Raw genomic sequence first — 27,482 nt, forward strand, 5'->3', positions numbered from 1 at the left:
CAGGAAGATGAGTCTTCTGACTCCACTATACCATTTAGCTGCCTGACTTCCAAAAAACTTCTTTGCAATAGTGGTTATTAGAGATCATACTGAACATAGTCCTAACTATGGAAAATTTAATCATATATTCCTTGTTTTCCATTATGTTACTGAAAATGAAAATTCATCATGCTCACCTCACCAAAGAAAAATTCCAGCTTTCCCTCATTCATTGTTTAGTAACACACTCCACTATGGAATAGAAAAACATCAACAATATGGTTCCAAGCTGTTTCCTAAAGCAGAAATTCATTCTTGAAAAATAAATATTCTGATGGTACTATGTGATTGCAAATCTTGGAACACAGTACTCTCCAAAAAAGTCAAAGTTGGAGATGACCCTAAGGACAACATTTAAGTGGTCATTGGGCATAAACAGGATTTGGCATATCCCCTTGGTGATCTATGGTCAAGAAACTATATGGCAAGGTATATCATTGGAAAAATATAGGAGAAGAAAAAACAATGGACAAGCATAAACAATGTATCACAGATAGTGCCTGTGAAATGTTCAGATGGTGCCCATAAAACACAAAAACACTTAGAGAAAGGCTTCAACATGTCAGATGGATATTTTGTGGATCACCTTTGGGAAAAGTATAGATAAGAATCACACAAGATAGCTGAGGAAGAATTCATGTATTACAATCTGCATTAATGGAGAGAGTACCTCTAGTAATGAAGTAAATAAATGAAAGTTAATGATTTTGTAAATGTGTGGGACTCATTAGATCCCTTTCCCTTGGGTCAGTCCCTTATGATGAGGGATTGTTTCACTTCATCGAATTTGTATGTCCAGAGTCTAACATAGTACCTGTCATGTATTAGATTCTTAATACATGCTTGCTGATGGATTCATTGAGAAACATTTCCATACCTGGAATATCATAAGCTGAGTTAAATTGTCTTCTCAGATTCATTCATCTATTAAAAGTCTTTCAGTTAATATGTATGTATTTGTTATCTATCACGTGCTAGGCACTCTGGTAGGGGCTAAGGATTTATTGAGTTGTTTTTCAGGCATATCTATACCTTAATGATCCAATTAGGGGATATCTTGGCAAAGATACTTATACTAGGTTGCCATTTCTTTCAACAATTCATTTTACAGATAAGAAAAACAAGACAAACAGGATTAAAAGACATGCCCAGAATCATACAAATGTATCTCTTCTGACTCCAGTGTTGGCATTCTGTCCCCTGACCATACCATAAAAAAAGTCCCTGCCCTTGGGGAGTTTTACATTCTACTGAAGGGAAACAGTATATCACCTGGGGCAAGTCCCTAACTGCTCTGAGATCAGTTTCCTCTTCTATAAAATGAAGGGATTGATTTAGATGACCTCTGAAGTCCCTGCCAATTCTGAAGCTATGCTCCCATTATCCTAAATAAATACAAGGTAATTTGGGGTGAGAGGAGGAAACCCTAGCAACCAGGAAGGCCTGGATTAGCCTCCTGGAGAAGGTGACATTTCAGCCAAGCCTTGAAGGATGCTAGGGATTCTAAGAGGAGGAAATGAAGCAATGCATTTCAAGTTTGAGGGACAAAGGAAAAATGACAGGGCACAGAATACCATATATGGGAATGAGCAAGAATGGCGGCTTGACTAGAGCAAATTTGAAGGATGAATTTTAAACAAAAGCTTCACACAGGTTTCTAGGTGAATTCAGTAGACAGAGTGCTATGCCTGAAATCAGGAGGACTGGACTTCCAATCCTGTCTAAATTACTAGCTGTGTGGGAAGTCATTTAACCACTGTTTGGCCTTAGTTTCTTCATCTGTAAAGTGGTAATAATAACAAATGACACAGGATTATCATGAAGATCAAATGAGATAATATTTGCCAGGGTCACACAGCAAGTAAGTGTCCGTGGCCAGATTTGAACTAAGTAACTGAGTTTTCCTGACTCATACCACCAAGCTGCCCAATTAGGGAAGTGATGGGATATCAAATGAAAGATAGAGAGAGAAAGGGAAAGGAGCAAAGGAACAAACATTTATTAGGTGCCTACTACAGGTCAGACATTGTGCCAACACAGTCTGGCACATAGCAAGAGATTAATAAAGGTTTCATCCATTCCTTCCTCCTTTCCCCTTTCCCATACTAAACAGTGTTTATGTAACTTGGAGTCCTTAAGAGTTTAATGAACAGAGAATGACATGATCAGACTTATTCTTTTATAAATCTCAATTTGACAGTTATACCAGTTCACCTGAAAATTTCTTGATGATGTATAAATAATATCCCCTTGACCCATATCACATTCATGTTTCAAATTAGCTTTGTGAAGATTTTACAGGACTATGTTTAATGTAACCTCATTAATATTAAACTCTAACAGGAAGGTTTGATTGGCTATCATGAATAAAAATTGACCTACTATCCTGAGAGCTGGAAATGAAGAAATAAACGTATTGCTCTTGTCCTAAAGAAGCTTACCATCTAGCTGGGAATATACAACAATAGAGGGGGGTATAGAGAGGAAGGAAAAGATTATCAGTTTAAAGAAGTCTTGTTTTTGTTGTCATTGCTATTCAATCATTTTTCAGTCATGTTCAACTCTTTGTGACCCAATTTGGAGTTTTGTGGCAAAGATATTGGAGTAGTTTGTAAATTTTCTTCTCAGATGAAAACTGATAAGAAAACTGAAGCAAACAGGGTTAAATGACTTGCCCGTGGTCTCATAGCAAGTGTCTGAGGCCAGATATGAAGCCCAACCTTCCTACTTACCACTTAGTTCCATTAGGGAAGTCATGGAATATGAAATGAAAGATAGGGAGAGAAAGGAAAAGGAGGAATGGAACAAACATTTATTTGACGCCTATTACAGGTCAGAATTTTTTTTTTGATCTTCTCAAAAATCCTGAGAGTTAAGTGTTATTTACAATGAGGAAAATGAGTCAAACAGTAGCTTGTCTAGGGTCACACAACTATTAAGTATCTGAGGCTGAATTGGAATTCAGTTCTACCTGACTTCAGACTCAGTAATCTGTTCCCTGTGCTTTGAGATAACAAGGCTTTGAACATTATTCTGAATAATTTAGTTTAGGTACTACCCAAGTAAAAGAGAGCTATTGCTGTGACCCAAGTACTGAAAATAGGGTTTAAGGAAGATAAAGAGGGGGGATGTTTTGCATGACAATATTTGCAATGAGTTATGTATTTCTTGCCTTCTAAATTGGGGGTGGGAGGAAGGGATGATGGAAGTGAATCTGAAACTGAAAATAAAATAAAACTGAATTAAAATTTTTTTTTAATTTAAAATGAAAGAGATAGAGGGGACTTGTTGATATCTAAAGGTAGAAGAAAAGTAGTCAGTGAATAGTAAGGTCAAAGATTTAATGAAGAAAAAAGAGTTGTAGAAAGGACCTCAGCAGAGGTCCTCAAAATTAAATTTTTCCTCCTGTCTTGATACTGTCCCCCATAACTGAAATGTTCTATTTCCCCCTGCTTCTTTGAACCCTCCAAGATCCAGCTCAAATACCATGTTTTTGAAAATGCCCTTCTTAATTTTTCCAGTTTTTACTGCTTACTGAAAACCATTATTTTCACATGTACTAAATCTATTTATTTGTGAACAAACTATGTTCTCATTCTCCTGTATTGGTCACTGTACATCTGAGCCTGGGGGCAAATCATTCAATTCTAGGTGGATAATGCTCACTAAGCTAAATCAAAGTTACCCAATAAATCTGTTTCTCAAGGTGTCTGAGGTCATACTTGCATTCATAGTACCTCATGATCCAATGCTTTTGATTGCAAGTCACCAGTTTTATTGCCTAAATGCCACAGTTACAAATGAGTCAATCCATTCTCACACCATCAGTCAGAATTGGCCAATTGATTAAAGAAGTTAAGAAAATTGAGAGTATTCCATTACAAGATAAAATTTATTTTTTGGCACACAGTGGAATATGTATAGTTACTATAGGATCATTAAAGAAACCTCTGTTACAAGCTTCCTTTCATTGAAAATAATTGGTTCTAAATTACTTGAATCAAAGCACAAATTTTTAATATTTACATATAACACAAATCTAGAAAGCATGCTATTGGAGTTTAGAATAGCTAACACAGTTGCAAAGTTAGCATCCATAAATACTTTTGCCTTGTTCAAATGTTGGATTGAACCTAATGAGATGAAATTTATTAGGGATAAATGTGGATTCCCATGTTTGAGTCCAAGATATCTACTAAAGGCAGATGTGATGCCATAGATAGACTGCTAGACATGGAGTTAAGAAAAAATGATTTCAAATCTGGCCTCAGACACTTACTAGCTGGGTAATCTGGACAAGTCACTGAACCTCTTCTGCCTCTGTTTTTTCAACTGTAAAATAAGATGATTAGCAGCACCTGCCTCCAGTATTTTTCTAAAGATCAACTGAGATAATATTTGAAAGGTGTTTTGCAAACCTTAAAATTTTATATAAAAGCTAACAATGATGATAGGGAGGACGAGTATGAAGAAAAAAGAGGAGGAGAACAAGAATAAGAACAACAAGTTGAAGAAAAATGGGAGGCATGTCTAGATAGAAGTTTTGTCTGAAAACAGTCTAGTGGTTTAACAGACTCACTATGGGTCAACATTGTGATATGGATGACAAAAGAGCTAATGAAATCTCAGGTTACATTGAGAGACAAAGCATACAGTATTAGGAAAGCAATAATTCTATGTTTTCAGTCATAAGCAGACTACATCTGTAGTATCATATTCAGTTCTGGGCACCATTTTTTTAAACTTTTTTTTTAATTTAAGACAATGTGGTTAAGTGGCTTGCCTGAAGTCTCACAGCTAGGCAATTATTTAGTGTCCAAGGCTGGATTTGAACTCAGGTCTTCCTGACTCCAGGGCCAGTGCTCTATCCATTATGCAACCTAGCTGCCCTGGGCACCATTTTTAAAATATAATATTGATTAGCTGGAGAGCAACCAGAAGAAGATAAATAGGACAATAAAAGTCTCCCTCATGTTGTATAAAAATCAGTTGAAGGAATGGAGATGTTTTAGCCTGAAAAAATTGAGAGGAGGCATGAAAGCTAAAATCAAGTAACTGAAAAGTTATATGGAAAAATGATTAGGATTGTTCTGCTTGGCTCCAGAGGGCAGAACAACTAGCAGCAGGTGGAAGTTGCAAGTACAATTTAGATTTAATGTATTAAAAAACTTCCTTAATTTTAGGGCTATCCAAAAGAGGAATGAATTTCTTCAGAAGAAAATGGATCTTCCTTCATTAGAAGTCCTCATAACAAGGCTGGATGATCACATATAAATGATCTTGTAGATGAAATTCTTAGCCATTCCTAGCTGCTAATTCAATTCAATAAACATTTATTTGTTGTTGTTGTTGTTAATGAGTCTTTTTTTTTCAGATGTCAGACTCTCTGGGACTCCATTTGGGATTTTCTTAACAAAAATATTGGAGTGATTTGCCATTTCCTTCTCCAGCTCATTTTGCAGATAAGGAAACTGAAACAAACAGGGTTAAGTGACTTGCCCAGGTCACACAGCTATTAAAGTGTCTCAAGAAGGATTTGAAATCACAAAGATGAGTCTTCCTGACTCAAGGACCAGAATTCTATCCACTGTACCATTGTGCTAAGCAGTGGGGATACAAATAAAATAAAGAAAAAACAACCCTTGCTTTCAAAGAGGTCATAATCTAATGGAGAAAACAAAACATAAAAGCAAACTAAAAGGGGAGATACCACCAGAAAAATACCCAGCATAAGGACATAATGCTGACTGGAGTCAAAACCAAGCAGCATCATTAATAGAAAATGGAGAGTTACCTGAAAAATTCTGAGCTCTCTATATAGGAAAACTTTGGGAGGAGTTTTTTGCTACATCCTCCAGAGAGAAGAAGCAACTCAGTTGATGTGTGTCAAAAGCTAAGTAGGTCTTCATGGTGATGAGATTTCAGGTTATCTTATTCTGGTGGAGGCAGAGCCTATGATAGAAAATGGAGAGTAACCAATGAACATATCTCATTCTGTCCCCAAATGTCCACTTTCTTACTCCCATCCATATCAATCCAATTCTCTCTCTCCAATTCCCCACTTCAAGTGTTCCCACCCTTTCTACTGTGGTTTCTGGAATTCTTGTTTCATAATTTAAAAACTTTCATTTTAACCCTCTTCCTTTCACATTCTTTCCGGTCTCCAAAATACTCTTTAATATCTAGCCTCCTTGTGATGACAGTGCTTCATTCACCATATCAACTACACTTCATGAATTCTATGCTCCCATCATCATGTTTCTATCACCTTGTCCCTATCATCAGGAGATTAATTTTCATATAGATTACCCCAGTTTGGTACTTGCATCTCATCAGTATTCTCATGTCTTTGTCCCTTTGACCAGAGAGATGGAGAATGAAGCAAAAATTTCTCTCAAACCTCTTCATAAAGAGGGCTTAAGAGCAACTAGCGACATAATAAATAAAGCACCAACCCTGGAGTCAGGAGACCTTAGTTTAACTGTGTGATCCTAGGCAAATCACTTACACCAAAATGCCTCAAAAAAAAAAAAGGTGGGTATGAGGGCCTCAAAAGTTCAGTCTACTCTTAATTTCCTACTAGCTGTGCCCCCTGGAGACTTCTCTATAATAATCATGCCCCCAAGTCATGTACCCTCTGCTCTTATCCTGTCTACTTCCTTTTATTATTTTTGTCTTCCTCTATTAAACTATAAACTCTATGAAAGCATGAACTGTTCTTATTCTTATTTGTATTGTCAGTGCTTAACACTGACCAATATACTTAATAAATATTTGTTGTATTGTCTTGTATTCTAATACAGATTGTACTTTCATTTTTCTCTCAATTCATTGGCCAATATAGGAAAATGAAATATTCCTAATTTCCCATTGGCATTTTCAAACTCTTCTCTACCACCATCTCTGAGTATCTACTCCTCCACCGATGTTCATGATTTCCAAATTTACTACCCAATTCAGATCTTTGTGGTCATTATCTATTGACCTTTAAGACATTTGCTTTCCCTTCATCAATGACTTCAATAACTAGCTCAAAGTTTTTCTCTCCACCCCAACTTCTATATCCAAATTAGAGATTTTGGCATATGATGCTCTCTTAAATACCTTAACTTCACAGTTTCTTAATATATTCAGTTCCCATGATCTATTTGTCCACTTTACCTCAGCTATTCATGAAGGTGTTAATATTCCTGATCTTGCTATCATAAACAAGTATTGTATTTCTACATTGGTGAATTCTGAAATTCCTTTAACAGATCATAATCTATTATCATTCCATTTTTCCCTATGCCTTTCAACTCCTAAACCTATTGTTTGTTCTCCTCATGACCTCTACTCCCTCCACTTTTAAGTTCTTTTCCAGCACTGGTGATGCTCTCCTCTCTTCCATAGTCTTCCATACTTTTGACCTATGGGAGAACTAATTTAGCTCAACACTATCTTCTCCTGTCAAATATCTCACCCTCTTATCTTTTTGCTAATCATGTCTTTCTAAATCCCAGATCTGATTCACTCTTTCCATCTATGGTCATCATTCTTGTTCACATGCAGAGTAGAGCAGAGCTGGAAGAAGTCATGGAACTGTACTGATTAATTATTACAAATTAATGTTATCTAAACTGGGCCCTCACTTCAGCAAGGCAATTATTTTATTTCTTACTGATTTACTAATCCATTCTCCATAGTGACTATTCCAAATCTCATTTATCCTGAACCCTCTCACATCACCTCCTTCCTCAACCATCTTCCCTGAGGATGTTACCTCATCCTTCACAGAAAAAAATTGAGGATATTCTCTGATACTTCCTAAGTTATCATCATCATCATCATCACATATCATTCAATCACCTTTCTCAACAATATGATCCTAAAAAAGTAGCCCCTCGTTTTGCCAAATTTTGCTCTCCTATATGCATTCTGAATCCCATTGCCCCCTCTATCTTCTTTTAGTTTGTTTTGGGGGGTGTTTTTGGTTTTTCAAGGCAATGGGTTAAGTGATTTGCCCAAGATCACACAACTAGGTAGTTATTAAGTGTCTGATGCCAGATTTGAACTCAGGTCCTCCTGACTCCAGGGCTGCTGCTCTATCCAATGTGCCATCTAGCTGTCCCACCCCCTCTAAATTCTAACAAATTACTCCCATGATCATCATCACCCTTCCTATCTTCAAAGTCCATCTATTGACTTTTTTCCCTCTTGCCTACAAATATAGCTATGTCTCACCCGTTCTTTAAAAAAAATTCTTCTGTGATCCTACAATTCTTTCTAGCTAGATATCATCTACTTTTTGATAAAAATTCTTCAGAAAGTTGTGCATACTGTCTTCATTTCTCTCCTCTCCTCCCAGTGTATTCTAAACACTCTTCAATCTGACTTCTAACTCATCATTCCACTGAAACTGCCTTTTTCCAATGACCTATTAATTGCCACGTCTAATGACCTCTCAGTTCCCCATCTCTCTCTCTCTATCTTTCCAAAGAATTTGCCACTTTTGATCACTTTCGTCTTCTGAGTATTTTCTCTTCTTTAGGTTTTGCATCTTCCCTATCTGGAACTGGTACATAAGTGCTTATTCTTTTTGACTGAATGACTGAAGCATCTCCCCCCAATCTAATTCCCTATACATAGACAAACATACCACATATAAACACATACAAACACATACATGATACACACATATTCATATATACACATGCAAATGTACACACATATATATCTACATACCCAATACATATCTAAATACATGTGCAAACATATGTACGCACTTACACACATACACAGATACACAACAACACACACATCCACATACAAGTACAAATGATTATCAGACATTGTGACAAATTCAGCAGTCTCTGTCTTTGGGGGGTGGGGGCAGCTGGTGAAACATCAGGACTCAAGAGTTGTAAGTTCCAGTGGGCTAAAGAAAATGAAAGATTCTCTCTAAGTCCTGCACCAATATGGAGAGCCCCTAGTAGCAGGAGACAACCAGGTCACCTAAGGAGGGACCAAAATGGTCCCTGTCAAAAGCAGAGCAGGTGCTGAACAGCAATAGAGTTCATTGCACTTCCAGCCAGACTGATAAAGGAAGTAATCAAGTGACCAAATGCAAAATTTATACAGAGTAACTACATGAGAAAGTGCCATCAACTCTAGAGATTAACAAAGGTCTTATGTAGGAGGTGATGTCTGAGCAGGTTCTTTGTAGGTAGCAAAATATTCTATGAGCCAAAAATGAAGCTCCAATTGATTCCAGACATGGAGATCCTGGCTAGAATTTTTTCCTGCATAGAAGCCAGAGATGAAATGTCATAACTAGCAACTTCCTGGTCTATAAGGAAGAAGGACTCCTGAGATAACTGCATGTAACCCTTGTGTCTAACCTAGTGCTCAGTCATATAAGAGATATAAAAAGGTACAGCCCCACTAGTAAATAATTAGCTTCTTCAGGGCAGGGTTTACATCATTTTTCATCTTTTTATTTCCAGCACCTACCACACACACACACTCTCTCTCTGCACAAATAGCATCCATAATAAGTGAATTTTCTAAATTACTTGTTGAAATGAGTCCCTGGTAGTAAACTTGTAAGTCCCCAGAATACACAGAGATATTCATAGTAAAAAAAAAAAAAAGATTCCCCTAGTAAACATTTCTAGGAATAATTAGAAAGATAGAAATACAGACAGACAGACATGGATGGATGGATAGATGGATAGATGGATGGATAGATGGATGAATAGATATATCTGGAAGTCATTTGCATAGAGATGATAGTTGAGCCAGTGTGATGAAATCAACTTGATCTGATCAAGGGAAATAGTGCCCTTTTGTGGGCATCCAATATTTTCAAGTATAAAGGTAGGAGAACTATTTTGCTCTTGGCTGCCTTGCTGGAGCCTAAATCTATTTGGATAAGTCCAGTGACATTCATGGTATGCTGGAAAGAGAAATTGAAATAAAGTTTGAAGATTTTATGTCCTGGCTTCAACACTTCACTATCTCTGTGGCTGCACAGAATAGGATCATAGAATCATAGATCTGACCCTTTAAAGGACTTCAAAGGCCGTCAAGTATAATCCCCTCATTTTACAGATAAGAAACTGAGTCCCAGAGAGATTTTATGGTATGCCTAAGATCTTGCAAGTAGAAAACTTCATGGATAGGGTGGGTAAGATCCCAGGTTCTTCTAACTGAAAAGCCATTGCTTTTTTTTCATTGTACTATCCTCACCATCAACTAATTTTTCAGTTTCAGAATTTTATAATTCTAATAGGGATAATAATGTTGTCATTACCTAATTCCCATTACCTGATCTTGATGCAATTTCCAATCCTATTAATCTCAGTTCATCAAATTAAATACTTATGTGTCAAGCACAATGATGCTTGAAAGAAAAAAAATGAAAATGAAATAATTCCTGCCTTCAGGGAGTTCGCTTTCTACTAGAGGATACATTTACCCTGCTATTAAGTGTCTGAGGCCAGATTTGAACTCAAGCTTTCCTGATTCCAACCACTGTGTTCTCCATATGCCTCATATACATAAATACATATACACACATACATATATATATTTAATGCTAGTAGCTTAAGCTCCTAGTCAAGTGTGTTCTCCCAAATATCAAATCCTTAGTGCCAGATATCTCCTTAATGTGACTAACACCATTGATTAGTGTTCTATTATCGTTTAGCTAGCCAATCTCAAACAGTTATTACAAAGAAATATTTACTTAGAAGTTGTAACAAGAATAGAAATACAAAATATTTCCCTCAAAATCCAAGGGGCATACCCACATTCTATACCATTTCAATCCCTGGAGAAATTTGTCTCAAACAACACAGCTGCTGCAAGCATTTGCCCCACCAAGTTTGTTGTTGTGCTATTGTTTGTTTGTTTTTCAAAATGCAGCATGGTCAGTAGATGAAGTTAGTCTCTTGCCTACAGAAATCAATGTATATGAATCAAACAACTGGATCTTTCTGGGTTCAAATATCTACAAACTCAGACATGGATTCCAATTTCCCTGGTGCTCTCCAGACCCTTTTAAAGCTTCCAAACCACTTTAATAGTCTTTACTTAGGGCAAGAAATAATAGACACATCAGGGACAAAAGTCATTATAGGACTATGTGGTCATACTTAATATAAACATAAGTTGGAAGATTAAGCCACTTACTACACAATCTATCACAGAATATGGGCACATGATTTTATATTTGGAATTGCATCAAGTGAGCATCTTCTGCATGCACAAAAGCAATAGGTTCTCATTTAGCCAGTCCCCTGTTATACACACACAAACACAAACACACACACTGACACTACATTTCATATATTTATAGATATATACATCTATAAATATACATTTATAAATACTTGCAACTGTAAATGTATATGTATTTACAAATATAAATATATTCATTATATATGTGTATATACACACACATATCACCTCCTCCTGAGTCATTCTAAACCCCAAAGTCTAATGAGAAAAAATATACATGATCTTATATGGAAACAGAGCAAAGATATCTTATTTTTATCAAATTCCTCCAAAGATAGGAAAAGACCCAAGACAAGGAGATAAATAGTGATTTGATTTGAAATAGGACAGGAGGGGAGACATAGTAAAGAAATTAACAGATAACTCAGCTGCCAGAAACAGCCTGGCTTATTGACTTTGGCAGTGGTAAAGCTGAGATCCTCCAAGAAGTTATGGGGAAGAGAACTATTACTGAGAGAGGAACATGGACAAATGGACATTCAAGACAAGAATACTCTAACCTTCAAGTAGATACCTGAAGGCAGAAATCATGCTCCTATTAGAGCATCCTCTTCCCTTATACCCCCATTAAAAACTTTCAATGAGAGGAAGAAGCTGCATGAGGCTGGTACATTAATTTTATCAAGACAATAGAAGAATAGAATAGAGTTCAAAGTCTCAAGTAAGTTCACAGGTTATTGCTTCTCAGCCGATGCCTTTCCAGCAAATAAAGGGTACAGTCTGGGTGTAGGCAACTGCTGCAAAAATCAAGTAGCCCATAAACCACCCCACCCTATCGCCCAAAACCAAACACAGCTGGGATCACTTTTACATCCTCAAAGAAAGCATAGAATAAAGGAGACACTGCTAAACTTAGAGGTCAAAGATTTGGATCTATTGCCTTTCTCCAGTATTTATTTGCTAGATGACCATGTACAAATCATTTCTCCCTGAAACTTTCAGTTTTCTCAATTGTGAAAAAAAGAAATAATAACACTGGCATGACCAACCTCATAGCATTGGAGTAACAAAAGCAAGGTGCAAACTTGAAAGCACCATGGAAATGAAGATTGTTATTACTACCCTAAATGTCTAAGAAATCACCTGTGACAGAATCTCAGTGTCTCAGGGATCTCCCCATGAAGTCATGATAAAAACCTTGAACAGACATTAAAATTTCTTTAGTAAAATGCAGAAGTAGTAAGGACTGAAATTCTCAGAAACTAACTGAAATTCTGAGAAATCAAACTCTTTTCCCAAGGGGGGCACAAAGGGAAAATTTGCCATTTCTTATATTTGAAGAGCATGGTTGAATGAAAAAGAACACAGGACTTTGAAAGCTCACTAGTTATGTGACCATGTACAAGCCCTATTTTCTGAGTCCATTTTCTGTGTCTTCAAAGTAGGGATAATAATGTCTACAGCAACCTTCTTTCTGGAGCTACTGTGTATTTAACAAAGTCCTTTATAAGCCTTAAAGTCTATATAACTGTGCTATTGGGGCAAAGTCAGATGACAGAATAAATGCAGAGATTCACCTGAACTTTCCCCCCAAACTCCTCCAAATACCTTTAAATCATGACTCTAAACAGATTCTAGAGTTACACAAAAAGATGAAGGAAAATAATTTTGCATCCCAAGACAACTTAGAAAGTTTGCAGGAAATGTCTTTTGCATTAGGGTAAGAGAAGAATGTACTCCAGCACAGATTATTACAGCATAGTCCTGGTCCTAGCAAACCAGGAGCAGGCCTTGGGAGTCATTTAATCAGCAGTGGCAGTAGCTGCTTCTAGAAATCTCAGCTTACAGACAATAAGGGGGGGGGGGGGTGTCTAAAAAAAAAACTAAACAGAAGGAGATTACAGGGGTCTCTTGGGCAGCACTGAGGCAGGACTCTGTGGCTTTGCCCATACTTGAATCAAGTTGCAGTCCCAAGTGGCAGTCTTGGGGGAAAGAGTAGCACTAACACATCAGAGCTTGTAGCCACAGTGGAACAGGTCTCTTGAGTGCTAGTGGTCATTCACAGATCAGAGCACAATCCAGAAGATCATACCACATTGGAAAAAATGAAAACCTACAAATCCCTAGGAGTATTTCTAAAGAACAGTTGCACAAAAACGCCAGAAACTTGGGATAGTGCACCCTTCACACAGAAAATAGAGTCCTATTTTTAAAGAGTTAAAAGTCAAGTAATAGACTGGAAATATGAGCAAACAAGAGAAAAAAAAGTCCTGAACATAAAAAGTTACTAGGATGGCAAAGGAGAACAAAATACACTCCAAAGAAGATAACAAAGTCAAAGTTCCCAGATCCAAAACTTCGAGAAAGGTATTAATTAGTTTCACAAGGGTCATGGAATAACTCAAAAAAGATTTTGAAAATCAAGTAAAAGAGGCAGAGGAAAAAAGAAGAGAAATGAAAGTGATGCATTAAAAATCATGAAAAATGAATTCAACAGAATACTTAGAAAATAACACCTTAAAAACAGACTAAGGCAAATGGAATAAAGAAGCAAAAAAAAATTCCCTGAAGGAAAAAAAACTTATTAAAAAGTAGAATTGGCCAATTGGAAAAGAAGGTACAAAAGACCATTGAAGAAAAAAATTCCTTAAAAATTAGAATTGAACAAATAGAAGCTAAGGACTTTATGAGAAATCAAAAAATAATCAAGAAAAAGAATGAAAAAAATAGAAGAAAATGTAAAATATCTAATTGAAAAACAACTGACCTGGAAAATAGATTCAAGAGAAATACTTTTTAAAATTATTGGACTATTTGAAAGCCATAATCAAAAAAAGAACCAAGAAATTCTTTTTCAAGAAATTATCAAGGAAAACGGCACTGATATTCTGGAACAAGAGAGTAAAATAGAAATTGAAAGAATCTATCAATCATCTCCTGAAAGAGATCCCCCACCCCCCACCCCCGCTGGCTTTCTTCTTTATTTTTTCATTTATTTATTTATTTATTCTTATTTTGTACAAATAATTTTTTATACATTACTAAAACATTCTTGTTTAAGAGTAAACATAATACCCCTCTCCCCAAAAAATATAGACCTGCATGAGCGATAAATTAAAGGGTAGAGAAAAAAATTAAAATTAAAATAATAATATTAATAATAATAGTAGGTATGGCCAGGTGGCACAGTGAATGGAGCACTGGCCCTGGAACCAGGAGCACTTGAGCCCAAATCCAGCCCCAGACACCCAACAATCATGCAGCTGTGTGATCCCATGCAAGCCACCCCAGCCCCATTGCCCTGAAAAAAAACAAAAAAAAAGACCCAAAATAAAATGGTAATAATAATAATAATTGTAGGGGTGGCCAGGTGATGGACACAGCACTGGCCCTTAAACCAGGAGCACCCGGGTCCAAATCTGGCCTCAGATATGCAACAATCACCCAGCTGTGTGGACCCAGGCAAGCCACCCAGCCCCATTTGCCCTGCAACACCCCCCAAAAAATAATAATAATAATGAATGTGCTTCAGTCTGTGTTCCAATGCCACCAGCTCTGTCGCAGGTGGATCACATTCTTTAAGATAAGTCCATCACAAAAGTTACTTCCATATTTTCCCACCTTTGCCATTGCTGATTGCAACTCCCTTCATTCATACTTCTCCACTCCCATGTACTATATTTTCTCTCTCCTTTCACTCTGTCTCTGCTGTAGGGTAGCTGAGTGGCGCAGCAGACAGATCCCCAGCCCTGGGGCCAAGAGGCCCAAAACCTATATATCACCCCTTAGGTCCAACATTCACCCGGCCCTATGGTCACAGACAGGCCATACAACCCCAGCCCCTTGCAAGAAGTAAAAAAGAAAATGTGTTATATCTGACCATCCTCCCCCCATGATCCATCCTCTCCTCCATCACTCACATTCCCCCCTTTCCCCCTGTCCCCCTTCTCTCCTTCTTACTCCAGATGTCTATGACCCATTGAGTATATATGCTGTTTCCTCTCCTAGCCACCACTGATGAGAGCAAAGATTCCCTCATTTCCCTTTGCCTTCCTTCTTTCCAAATCATTGCAATAGCTCATTGTAATAAAGAAATATCTTATTATATGAGATATCTTAGCCTATTCCACCTCTCCTTTTTCTTCTCCCATTACATTTTCCTTTTTACTATTGACTCCATTTTTACACCAAATTTTATCTTCAAATTCAGCTTTCTCCTGTGCTTCATCTATAAAAGCTCCTTCTACCTACTCTATTAAATGAGAAGATTCATATGAGTATTATCAGTATCATTTTTCTATACAGGAATACATGTAGTTCATCATCATATTTTCCCCTTCTCCTCCACTCTCTATGCTTCACCTAAGTCCTGTATTTGAAGATCAAACCTTTTGTTCAGCTCTGGCCATTCCAACAGGAACATTTGAAATTCCCCTGGCTCATTGAAAGTCCATCTTTTTCCCTGGAAGAAGACATTCAGTTTTGCTGGGTAGTTGATTCTCAGTTGCATTCTAAGCTCTTTTGTCTTCTGGAATATTATATTCCAAGTCCTATGAGCCTTTAATGTAGTTGCTGCTAAATCCTGTGTGATCCTGACTGCAGCTCCACAGTATTTTAATTGTGCCCTTCTGGCTGCTTGTAATATTTTCTTTTTGACTTGGGAGTTCTGGAACTTGGCTATAATATTCCTGGGTGGGGGGGGTACCTCTTTCCCAGGGAGATTGGTGGATTCTCTCAATTTCTATTTTGCCCTCTGCTTCTAGGATATCAGGGCAATTTTCCAGTAGTAATTCTTTGAAAATAATGTCAAGGCTCTTTTCCTGATCATGACTTTCAGCTATTCCAATAATTTTTAAATTATCTTTTCTAAATCTGTTTTCCATATCAGTTGTTTTTTCAATGAAATGTTTCACATTTTCTTCTAATTTTTCATTCTTTTGGTTTTGAAGTATTGTGTCCTGATTTCTCATAAAATCAATAACCTCCCTCAGTTCCATTCTTTGTCTGAAGGATTTCTTTTCCTCAGAGAGCTTTCTTATCTCCTCTTCCATCTGGCCAGTTCTGCTTTTTAAAGCATTCTTCTGCTCAATAACTTTTTGAACTGTTTCATCCATTTGGCTTATGCTGGTTTTTAACATGTTATTTTCTTCAGCATTTTTTTGGATCTCCTTGGGTAAGCTGCTGGCTTCTTTTTCATGTTTTTCCTGCATCTCTCTCATTTCTTTCCCCAATTTTTCTTCTATCTCTCTCACTTGATTTTCAAAGTCTGAGTCCAATTTCTGTTTTTCTTGGAGTCTTTAGATGCAGGAGCTTGTACTTTCTCATCTTCAGATTGACTCTTTTGATCCTTCATGGGATCACAGGCAAAGTATTTTTCAATGGTATTCCTCTTTTTTCTCTGCTTACTCATTTCTCCAACCTGTGACTGGCTTTGGGGTGCTTCCTGAGCTTTTGAGTATTATTGGGATACCCCCCACAAAGAGGTCAGTGTGTGAGGCTCTGTCTTCCCTCCTGGTCTGTGAATGACCATAAGGACACCCCTCTGCCACGGGGCTGAGGTGGGGGGGATCCCTGCTATTCTATGGGAGGGCCTAGACTGCGATCAGTATCTGAATGTGGTCAGAACCCCAGAGTCCTGTTCCAGGGACAGAGGGCAGAGCTCAGCAGTCTCTCTCCACTCCCCTCCCTAGGTTCAGCACTCATGCTCTGGGGGGCTCCTGCTTACCAGCTTCTGCTTCCGGTTCCTGGATCTGGGCTGCCATGACCAAGGTGCTTGCTATGTGCCCCGAAGGCTGGGCTTCACATGCTTGCTCTGGCAGAGGTCTCCCTACTGATCCCCCAAGTTGTGTCTGGTGCTCCCCTGCATGTAGTTCAGGAAACTGACTTCACTGCTGTGAGCTGTGGCTCCCAGCACCCTGGGGCTGCCTCCAAATGGCTGAACTTCCTTCACTCTGGTGGGCTACCCCTCCAATCCCATGGAGCAGAACCTTTCCACTCTTTTCCAAGTTAGCTTGGGTTGAAGAACTGCCTCACTGGATACCTCTGTGGGTTCTGTCTGTCAAAAATTTACTTAGAGTCCTTAGTTTAGATGTTTTGAGAGAGAGAGCACCTAAGAGACAATCCTTTCCTGTCGCCATCTTGGTTCTGCCCCCCTGAAAGAGATCTTAAAATGAAAACTCTCAGGATCATTATACCCAAATTCTGGAGCTCCCAGCTCATGGAGAAAATACTGTAAGTAGCAGAAAAAAAATAATTCAAGTAGGAGCTACATTCAAGATAACACAAGACTTAGCAGCTTGTACATTAAAGAATCAGAAGGCTTGGAATATGATATTCCAGAGGACAAAGGAACTAAGATTACAATGAAGATTCATCTATTCAGCAAAACTGAGTATATTCTTCAGCGGAAAAAAGGGACATTAAATTAAACAGAGTACTACTGAGAATTCTTGAAGAAAAGATAGAACTAAATAGAAAATATGATTTTTCAAATATAAGACTCAAGAGAAAGATAACCAGAAAAGGGAAATCATAAGGACTTGATAAGGTTAAATTGCTTTCATTCTTACACAGGAATATGATACTGCTAATGCACAAAACTTCCTCTTTATTAGAGCACTTAGAAGCAATATATATAGACAGAAGGCTCAGGTATGAGTTGAATATAAAGGAATGATACTTTAAAAAATAAAATTGGGGCAACTAGGTGGCACAGTAGATAGAGCACCAGCTCTAGAGTCAGGAGGACCTGAATCAAATCTGACCTCAGATGCTTAAGTCACACACCTAGTTGTGTGACTTTGGGCAAGTCACTCTTGCAAAACAAAAAAATTAAATTAAATTAAATTAAATTAAATTAAATTAAATTAAATTAAATTAAGGAGTGAGAGAGGAATATACTGGGAGAAAGGAAAAAGAAAAAGTAGAATGTGTTACATTTTCTTACATAAAAGAGATAAGAAAAAGCTTTCACAGTGGAGGAGAAGAAAGGGGAGGGTGAGGAAGAAAGAGTGAACCTTATTTTCATTAGAATTCACTCAAAGAGGGAATAACATACATATTCAATTAAGTATGGAAATCTGTCCTGCACTACAGAAAAGTAGGAAAAAAGGGGATAAGAGAAGGAAGGGGATGATAGAAGAGAGGGCAGATTTGGGAAGGGAATAGTCAGTAGTAAAATTTTTTGAAGAGGAACAGGGTAAAAGCAGAGAGAATAGAATAAATAAATGGAGAGGTAATAGAATGGAGGAAAATAGAGTTAGCAATAGTAACTCTCAAAATAAAATATGAAGCAAGTTTTTCTGATAAAGGTCTCATTTCTCTGAGAGAATTGGAACAAAATTGTAAAAATAAGAGCTATTATTCAATTTAAAATGATCAAAAGATATGAACAGTTTTCAGATAAAGTAATCTAAACTATCTACAATCAAATAAAAAAGTTCTAAAACTTTGATTGAAAAAATACAAATCAAAACAATTCTTACCTATTGGATTGGCTACTAGAACAGAAAAGGAAAATGACAAATGTTGGAAGGGATGTGGGAAAACTGGGACACTAAAGTGCTATTGGTGGAGTTGTAAATTGATCCCACCATTGTGTAATTTGGAACTATGCCAAAGGCCTATATATCCATATATATCCTTTGACATTGAGGTATACCACTACTAGGTCTATATTCCAAAATTTTTTTAATAAAGGAAAAAAATCTACAAACACAAAAATATATAGCAACTCTTTTCTGGTTGCAAAGAATTGGAAATTGAGAGGATGTCCATTAATTAGAGATTGGATAAAAAAATTGTAGTATATTATTATGATGTAATACTATTCTGCTATAAGAAAGATGAGCAAGATGCTCTAAGAAAAATCTGTAAAGACTTACATGAGTTGATGCAAAGTGAAGTATACGGTGTACAAAGTATCATCAATATTGTATGATGATCAGCTTTGAATGACTTAGCTATTTTCATTAATACAATGACCCAAAAGAACTCTAAAGGACTTGTGATGAAAAATACTCTCCATTCCCAAAGAAAGAACTGATGGTAGCTGAATACAGAAGGAAACATATTTTTTAAAATTAATTTATTTTATTAGAGTTTTTGAGGGGGGATGATCTATGTTTTCTTTCACAACCTATTATGAAAATGTTTCAGAACTATAGGCTATTGTTATTCTTACTCTAACCCTTTTAGGTTAAGTATTCATTGTGCCAACATGGCCAAATCCTTTTTAATAAATCAACTAATCTATAAGTATTTATTAGGTAATCTTTTCATTTTACATTACTTTAAATTAAGTAGTTTATTAAATAGCAAAATTTCTCTGATCTTGAGGAGATTGTATTCTATAGAAGAATGGGAAAGATCCATCATCTGTAAAATGAGACAGTTTAGATAAATGATGTTGAAGGTTCCTCCTAACTCAAACATTTGATGATTTGATTTTGGTTCAAGTCTACCAAGTTTTTTAGCACAGACTAAGCCTTATTTTGATAAGGACTGATCCCAATAATAGAGTTCTGCCTGAGTAAGTAGACATGTGGCACCCAAAGAAAAACCAGTGGAGAGCGCTTCAGAATTCTGATACATCAATATTGATTTCTAATTCCAAAAGCAGGCATGTTTTCTGTTGGGTTCTCTTTCCTTGTTCTAGATTAGTTCAAGGGAATTGTCAATATTCTGATGAAACTTTAAGTATGGGTTTTGGAGGAGAGGGAAAAGGAAAGCATGGTGAGAAGCTACAGGAATAAGGAGAGAGAAGTAGTAAGTATGAAGAGAAAAAATATGTAATGGAGGATTGACCAATATATCTCAATACTTGGAATACACATAGTATGCTCTGCCTGCTGGCAATCCAAGTAGAAGCTCAGTGATCCTCTTCCAGAAATATGTAATGGTGCAGTAATAGAGCAACCATGCCCTGATTTAGAGTTCATGCATTTATCTTTTGACTATTTCCTTAGGCTTACTTTGAAGTAGTAGAAAAACCTTTAATTAAATATCTGATAAGCCAGAATGTAGAATGTATATAGGGCACAAGCAGATCAAAACTCACTCTCTCCTTGATAGCTTTCTAGTGAGAAAGAGGAATTGCTTTTAGCCTCTGGCTTAGTTGTTCTTCATGTGACTAGGAAACACAGTGCTTCTGCTTCTTCTGTCTCTGTTATGTTTCTTCTTTCCTGATCCAAGAAAAATCAGAATAAGTGTTAGGGACCTAATAGACCAGATAATGACCTCTTGAAATTTGAAAGGTTAGAGAAGGGTCCCCTTAAGTAATTAGAACTGCTAGCTGTAATAGCTAAGACCAATGAAGATCCAATCCTGAAAAGAAACTAGATGCTGAAGCAGCATCTGCATCGTTCTTTAACCCTTTTGAATCTTGCCAGGTCAAAATCTAATCTAGTCCATCTCTCATATTCATTCACCTAAGGTAAGGAAAGAAGTTACTCAACAGAAATTGAAGAAGGGCCATGTGGAAAAGCTTATAGCATTTCTTTCTTCTCACTAGAAAGAAAGCTGTATATAAAACAGGAAACTTTCATCTATTTGTGCCTTTTTTATGTATGCTAAATTTTGGCTCAACAAGCAATTAAAAAGCTTTCCATCAATTCAATTTAATTCAATAAACATTGATTAAATACCTAGTATGTCTAGCACTATGTTTAACTCTGGCTCAAAACAAACAAACAAACAAGAAAAAGAAAGATAGTCCTTCCTGGCAAGGTGCTTACAATCTGCTAGAAAAAGACAAAATACAAAAGGAAACTGGTAGAGACTACCAACTGTGACTTGGAGTCAAAAAAACTACATAATGTGTTGATGGAAAGTGGAGTGCCAGAGTCTGAAAGGTTCTGAGCCCTCTATGAAGGAAAACTTTGGAGGAGCTCATTGGTCCCCCCTCCAACTCTCCAACCAAAGGGAGAGGCAACTGAGGGAGTTGAAAATGTGTTGAGCATCTAAAACTAAGTCCATCAGTTTATCAGGCTTATCCATTTTCAGGAAACAGTCAAAAGATACTGTGCATACTCTAAATAGGGAGCAAAGTCACTCCATTATATACTACTCCATATTTCTGGAAGCAGGCTCATCAATTTTCCACTCCAATTGCTATCAGGAAGAGCATCCTATGCATTCTCCAAAGACTAGGCTCCATTGACCATTTCCCATTTACCAAAGTTGTATTAGCAACTCTAGGCAAGATTCCAGAAAAAGGGTTATGCTTCTTCAGCTTTGATCTGCAAACCTGACAATAGTATAGTTTAGAGGTAGATGTATAGGAACATAGATTATGGGATATATACATATATATGTAATATATATAATATGATATATAAATAATATATAATATATGTAAACATATATACAGACATATGCACTTATATACATACATACCACATATACATAATATATATATATATATATATATATATATATATATATATATATATATATATATATATATGCTTTCCCCCCAACATGTTGAACAGACTCCCTATGTTGAAATTATGGCAGTATATGAATGAATTACACTGAATGAATAGGAATGCATGGGTTATAATCTGCAATATTAAAGGACATAGACACATTAATGAGATCACAGATTCATCTCAGTATGTAAGTATCACTATCAAGAAAGCCTATAATCTCTTGTACAACAGATTTAAATCGTTCAAAATAAGAACTGATCATCTTTGCTATTAATCATTCAATAGGCAATCAGTAATTTAATACCTAGTTCAATAAAGAAATGAAAACAGAAATAAAACCTCCTAGAAAAGTTATTAAGATGAACCAAAAGGAGAGAGGGGAATCACAAAAGGCAAGTCATCAAGATGAACTAAAAGAGAAAAGGAATCTCAAAAGACAAAATAGTCAATTTTTAAAAAATGTAGAAGGAAAAAGCTTTTGCACAAGCAAAATCAATGTAACTAGAAGAAAAAATAATTTGTTCATGAGAACAAAATCTTTACAGGAAATATCTCTGATTAAGGTCCAATGTCCATTTTAGAAAGGAAACTGATGTAAATATATTTAACCAAGAATTATGTTATCATAGTCAAAGATGCTTAAGAAATGTTTGACAAATTGAATTACTTTTTGTTATCTTGGGCAAATTACTTTAACCTCATTGAATCCCAGTTTTCTTCTCAGAAAAATGAGGGGTAGAGTTAGATTATCTCTCACTTAAATGGTCTCCTTCTTCTGATTTCAAATTTTATGATCCCATTACTCAGAAACTTAGCTAAAGATGTCATACAAGGGGGCAACTAGGTGGTGCAATGGATAGAACACCAACCCTGGAGTCAGGAGATACTGAATTCAAATCTGACCTCATACACTTAATGATTGCCTAGCTGTGTGACCTTGGGCAAGTCACTTAACCCCATTGCCTTGCCAAAAAAAACTGAAAAAAAGGTGTCGCACAGTCCTTGTGCTCAAAGAGCTCACATTTGAATAGGGAAGACAGCATGCAAACCTATATAGACACACAAAATATATATGATATTAAAAAAAGACATCTCAGAGGAAAGAAAATTGGAAAATGGGGAAGGGGCAGAGATGATAGGTAGGCCTCTTTTAAAAAAAAATTACAATTGGAGCTGGGTCACTGAGAAAAATAGGAAAGCCAGGAGGTAAAGGTGAAAAGAGAGCATATTCCAGGCTGGGGGGAGACACTGAAAGACATGGATATGGAAGATATTTTGTCTTAAGTGAGCATCAACAAGGAGGCTAGTGTCACCACATCTTAAAATCAGGGAAGAGGGAATATTGTAAGGAGACTGGAAATTTCAGAAGGACCTAGGTTATGAAGCCAAAGTTTAAAAGCCAAACAGAAGATTTTATATTTGAACCTAGAGATAATAGAAGACATTGAAGATCACTGTGATAGTTGAATGAAAGATAGATTAAAGGCAGGATAGACTTGAGGCAGAAGATTTTTTAAAATAGTCTTGGTGTAATGAAGGTTTGCAATGGGATGGTAGTGTGTAAAAAAAACAGAAGGGAACCTTTATAAATGAAGTTTTTGAAGGGAACAAACAAAACTTACCAATAGATTGAATGTTATGCAGGGAGAGTGCCAGTAAGAAGTCTGGAGTAACAATGAGAATGAGAACCAGGATGACCGGGAACATCTTGGTATCCTCAACAGTAACAGGGAAGTTAAAAATAGGGAAAGATTTAGAAAGAAAGATAATAGGTACTGTTTTAGATACATTGAGTTGGAGATGTCTATAAGACATATAGTTTGAGATGTTGAGAACATAGTTGTAGACTGGAAAGAGTTTTATTTGCTGTTGGTATTATTGCTTTGTCATTTTCCAATCATATCTGGCTCTTCATGACCCCATTTGGGGTTTTCTAAGGCAAAAATATTGAAATAGTTTGCAATTTTCTTCTCCATCTCATTTTACAGATAAGGAAACTAAAGCATCCAAGAAAAAGTGACTTACTAAGGACCATTTAGCTAGTTAGTGTCTGAGGCCAGATTCTAGGTCCAGTACATTGTACCACCTAGCTGTAGACTAGAATTCATATTACAATAGGATAAATATGAGAATCATCTCCATGGAGATAATAATTGATTGCATGGGAGCTGATGAAACCACAAAATGAGATCACAGTACAGAGGGAGAAGAGAAAAAGACCCCAAAACATAGTTTTGGAGGATACTTAAATCTTTTCAGCAGGATTTGAAAAAAAGTTCCAGCAAAAGAAACTAAGAAGGAATTGGCACACAGTAAGGAAGAGGATCAGGTGAGAGCAGTGTCATAAGGAGCAGTAGCCAGGTAAAGATGGTTATTGACAGTGTAAAAGATTGCAGAAAAGTTAAGAAGATTGAGAACTAAGAAAAAGGTTGCTTTAATTTGGCAATTAAAAGATCATTGGTAATTCTGGAGAGAACAATTTAAGTTGAATGATAAAGACAGAGGTTTTTAGGAAAAGTAGAGGCATAAGCTGTGGACAACTTTCTCAAGAAGTTTATCTACCAAAAAAAAAAGTAATATAAGATGAAACCAACTGGAGAGATGATCAGATCTAGTAAGGGGTTTAAGAATAGGGGAGATTTAAGCATGCTTGTAAACAATATGGAAGTAATCATGCTTCATAATAACTACTGTCAGCAAAATTGATCTGTTTCTCTTGTGTTCTTTCCTGGAAAAGAGACAACAGGAAGAGGATAGGGTTTTAAATCACAATATGAATATTGGGAAGCAGTTTTCATTGGAAATGTGACTGAGTATCTTTGCATATATCGGTAAAATTTTTATTGTCATCTCTTTTACTATGCAAATTAATTAAATGTTTTCTCCTCCTAGATATTATCAAAGAAATATCAGTGTAGAGGTGGAGCCAAGATGGTGAAGTAAAGGCAAGAACTCCCTCAAGCTCTCCCACAAACCACTCCAAATACCTTTTAATAATGATTTTAACCAAATTCTAGAATGGCAGAACCCATAAAAAGACTGAGTGAAACAATTTTCCAGTCCAAGACAACTTGGAAGATCCATGGGAAGGGTCTGTTATATTTGGGTTAGAAAGAGCCTGCAACTCAGCCCAGGTTGTGCTGGCCATCCTAAAGCAAACCAGCTCCAGCCATCCATGAAGAGACTTTAGGGCACCTGGGTCCACAGCAGTGGCAGGGTGATGATTTTTAGATCCCTCAACCCAGAGATTGCCAAGGACAATTGGGAAGATCAGCAGGAAAACTCTGCTGCACCAAAATGAAAGCAGAACCCAGTCTAGCATAGGCCTCAGTGCAGACCTTCCCAGGAGCAGGCCTGGGAAGCCACCAGCGGGGAGTAACCCTGGCAGTTGCTTCCAGAGTGTTCAGCCTACAAAAAGTAGGGGTGTCCAGGAAGATCAGCAAGGTCTCTTTTCTATCCCTGAGGCAGGATTCTGTTGCTTTGTCCACACTCAGATCTGGGTCACAGTCTGGAGCCCCTGTTCCAGGAAAAGGAGCAGAAGCACAACAGAACCTATTGCCTGCAGCAGAGCAGGGATCCTCCTCACAGCTCCAGGGCAGAAAGAAATGCCTGTGGTCATCCACAGACCAGAGCACAGGCCAGGAGAGTATCCATAGCCTCTCATAAGACCTTGGAGGAACTGAAAACTTGCAAGTCCCTAAAAACAGCTTCAAAAATCCTCAAAAGCTTGGGAACAGGCCTCCACCCTAGAAGCAGAGTTAAAATCAAGTCATAGGCTAGGTAAATGAACAAGCAACACAAGAAAACAAATCCAACCATGGACAATTAATTTGGTCCTGTGGAGGATCAAAATATACACTCAGAATATAACAAAGTCAAAGTTTCTGCATCCAAAGCCTCCAAGAATGGTGACAAAAATAACATCTTAAAAACTAGTTTGGGTCAAACAGAAAAAGCTGTCCAAAAGGTCAATGAAAAGAAGAAGGTCTTAAAAAGCAGAAGTGGCCAAATGGAAAAGGAGATTAAAAAAAAGCCCTCTGAAGAAAAAAAAAATTCCTTAATATATAGAATGGAGCTAAGGGAAGCAGATGACTTTGTGAGAAATCAAGAAATAGTGAAAACAAAATCAAAAGAATTAAAAAACAAAAAAAATAAAAAATATCTCATTGGAAAAATAACTGACCTGGAAAACATACAGGAGAGATAATTTAAAAATGATTGGGCTACCTGAAAGTCATGACCCAAAAATGAGCCTAGATGTTATTTTTCAAGAAATTATCCTAATATCCTAGAAGCAGAGGGCAAAATAGAAATTGAAAGAATTCATCAATCATCCTGTGAGAGATCACAAAATGAAAACTGCCAGGAACTCCCAAGTCAAGGAGAAAATATTGCAAGCAACCAGAAAGAAACAATTCAAATACTGTGGACTACAGCCAAGATACCACAAAATTTAGTAATTTCTATATTAAGGGATCTAGGGCTTGGAATATGATAACCTGGAAGGCAAAAGAGCTTGGATTTCAACCAAGAATCAACTATCCAACAAAACTGAACATACTCTTTTAGAGGAAAAGATGAACATTCAATGAAATAGCGGACTTTCAAACTTTCCTGATGAAATGACCAGGGATGAACAGAAAGTTTGATCTTCAAGTACAGGACTCATGTGAAGCATAGAGAGAGTGGACAGAAAGGGCAAATCATGAGATACTTAATGATGTTGAACTGCTAGTAGTCCTGCATGTGAAGATGATACTATTAATTCATATGTACCTTCTCATTTATTATGGCAGGAGCATATATAGACAGGTTATGGGGGGAATTGAATTTGAAAGTACAATATATTTTAAAAGATGGAGTTAATGGGGGAGAAAGGAATGTAGTGTTAGAAAAGGAAAAGAGAGGCAGAATGGGGTAAGTTATTTCACATAAAAGAGGCAAGAAAAGCTTTTGCAGTGAAATGGAAGAAGGGGAATGTAAAGGGGAATGAGTGAGCCTTTAATCTCATTGGAATTGACTTAGAGAGGGATAATATACCCACGCTCAATTATGTAGGAAAGAGGAAAATAGGAAGGAAAAGGGATAGGAAAAAGGGGAGGGGGAGAGGGGGTTTACCTGATAGGAGAGGGAAGAGCATAGTAGAGGGTAGTCAGATGCAACACACTTTTTAGGAGGGAAAGAGAGAGAGCAGAACAAATGGGGGTTGGGGAGATAGGATAGAAGGAAATTCAGTTAACAATGACAGCTGTAGGAAAAAAATTGAAACAAGTTTCTCTGATAAAGACCTCATTTCTCAAACACAGAGAACAGTCAAATTTATAAAATATAAATCATTCCCCAGTTGAAGGACAATCAAGATATATGAACAATTTTCAGATGAGGTTATCAAAACAATCTATTTGAATAATTTTTTAAATGTCCTACCTTATTATTGATGGGAGAAATGTGACTTGGAAAAATTCTGAGGTATTACTTTATACCTGTTGGATTGGCTAATAGGACAGAAGGATAACATGACAAATTTTGGAAGGGATGAAGGGGAAATTGGGACATTGATGTACTGTTGAGGAGTTGTGAAATGATTCAACTATTCTGTGGAACAGATTGGAACTATTCCCATAGAGCTATAAAACCATGCCTATCCTTTGGTCCAGAATAAATCTATATCCAGAAAAGAAGAAATACAGGAAGAAAAGAATCTATAAGTATAGGGATATTTATAGCAGCTCTCTTCTGCTGGTAGGGAGCTAGTGATTGAGGGTATGCCTAGCAGTTGAAGAATAGCTA

At 36.9% G+C, this 27,482-nt stretch overlaps 1 long non-coding RNA gene across 1 annotated transcript in view; it reads right to left on the bottom strand.

The window, feature by feature from the left end:
- Nucleotides 1-5,690: 5,690 nt before the first annotated feature.
- LOC141515246 (uncharacterized) overlaps nt 5,691-27,482 on the bottom strand; it is a 58,939-nt gene continuing 37,147 nt past the window's right edge. Inside the window, exon 3 of the long non-coding RNA XR_012476287.1 lies at nt 5,691-5,991. This is a non-coding gene — a long non-coding RNA (uncharacterized LOC141515246). The remainder of the gene's footprint in view (nt 5,992-27,482) is intronic.

The sequence above is a fragment of the Macrotis lagotis genome, chromosome 1 (genome assembly GCF_037893015.1).
Source record: "Macrotis lagotis isolate mMagLag1 chromosome 1, bilby.v1.9.chrom.fasta, whole genome shotgun sequence".
In the NCBI taxonomy this organism is placed as follows: domain Eukaryota; kingdom Metazoa; phylum Chordata; class Mammalia; order Peramelemorphia; family Peramelidae; genus Macrotis; species Macrotis lagotis.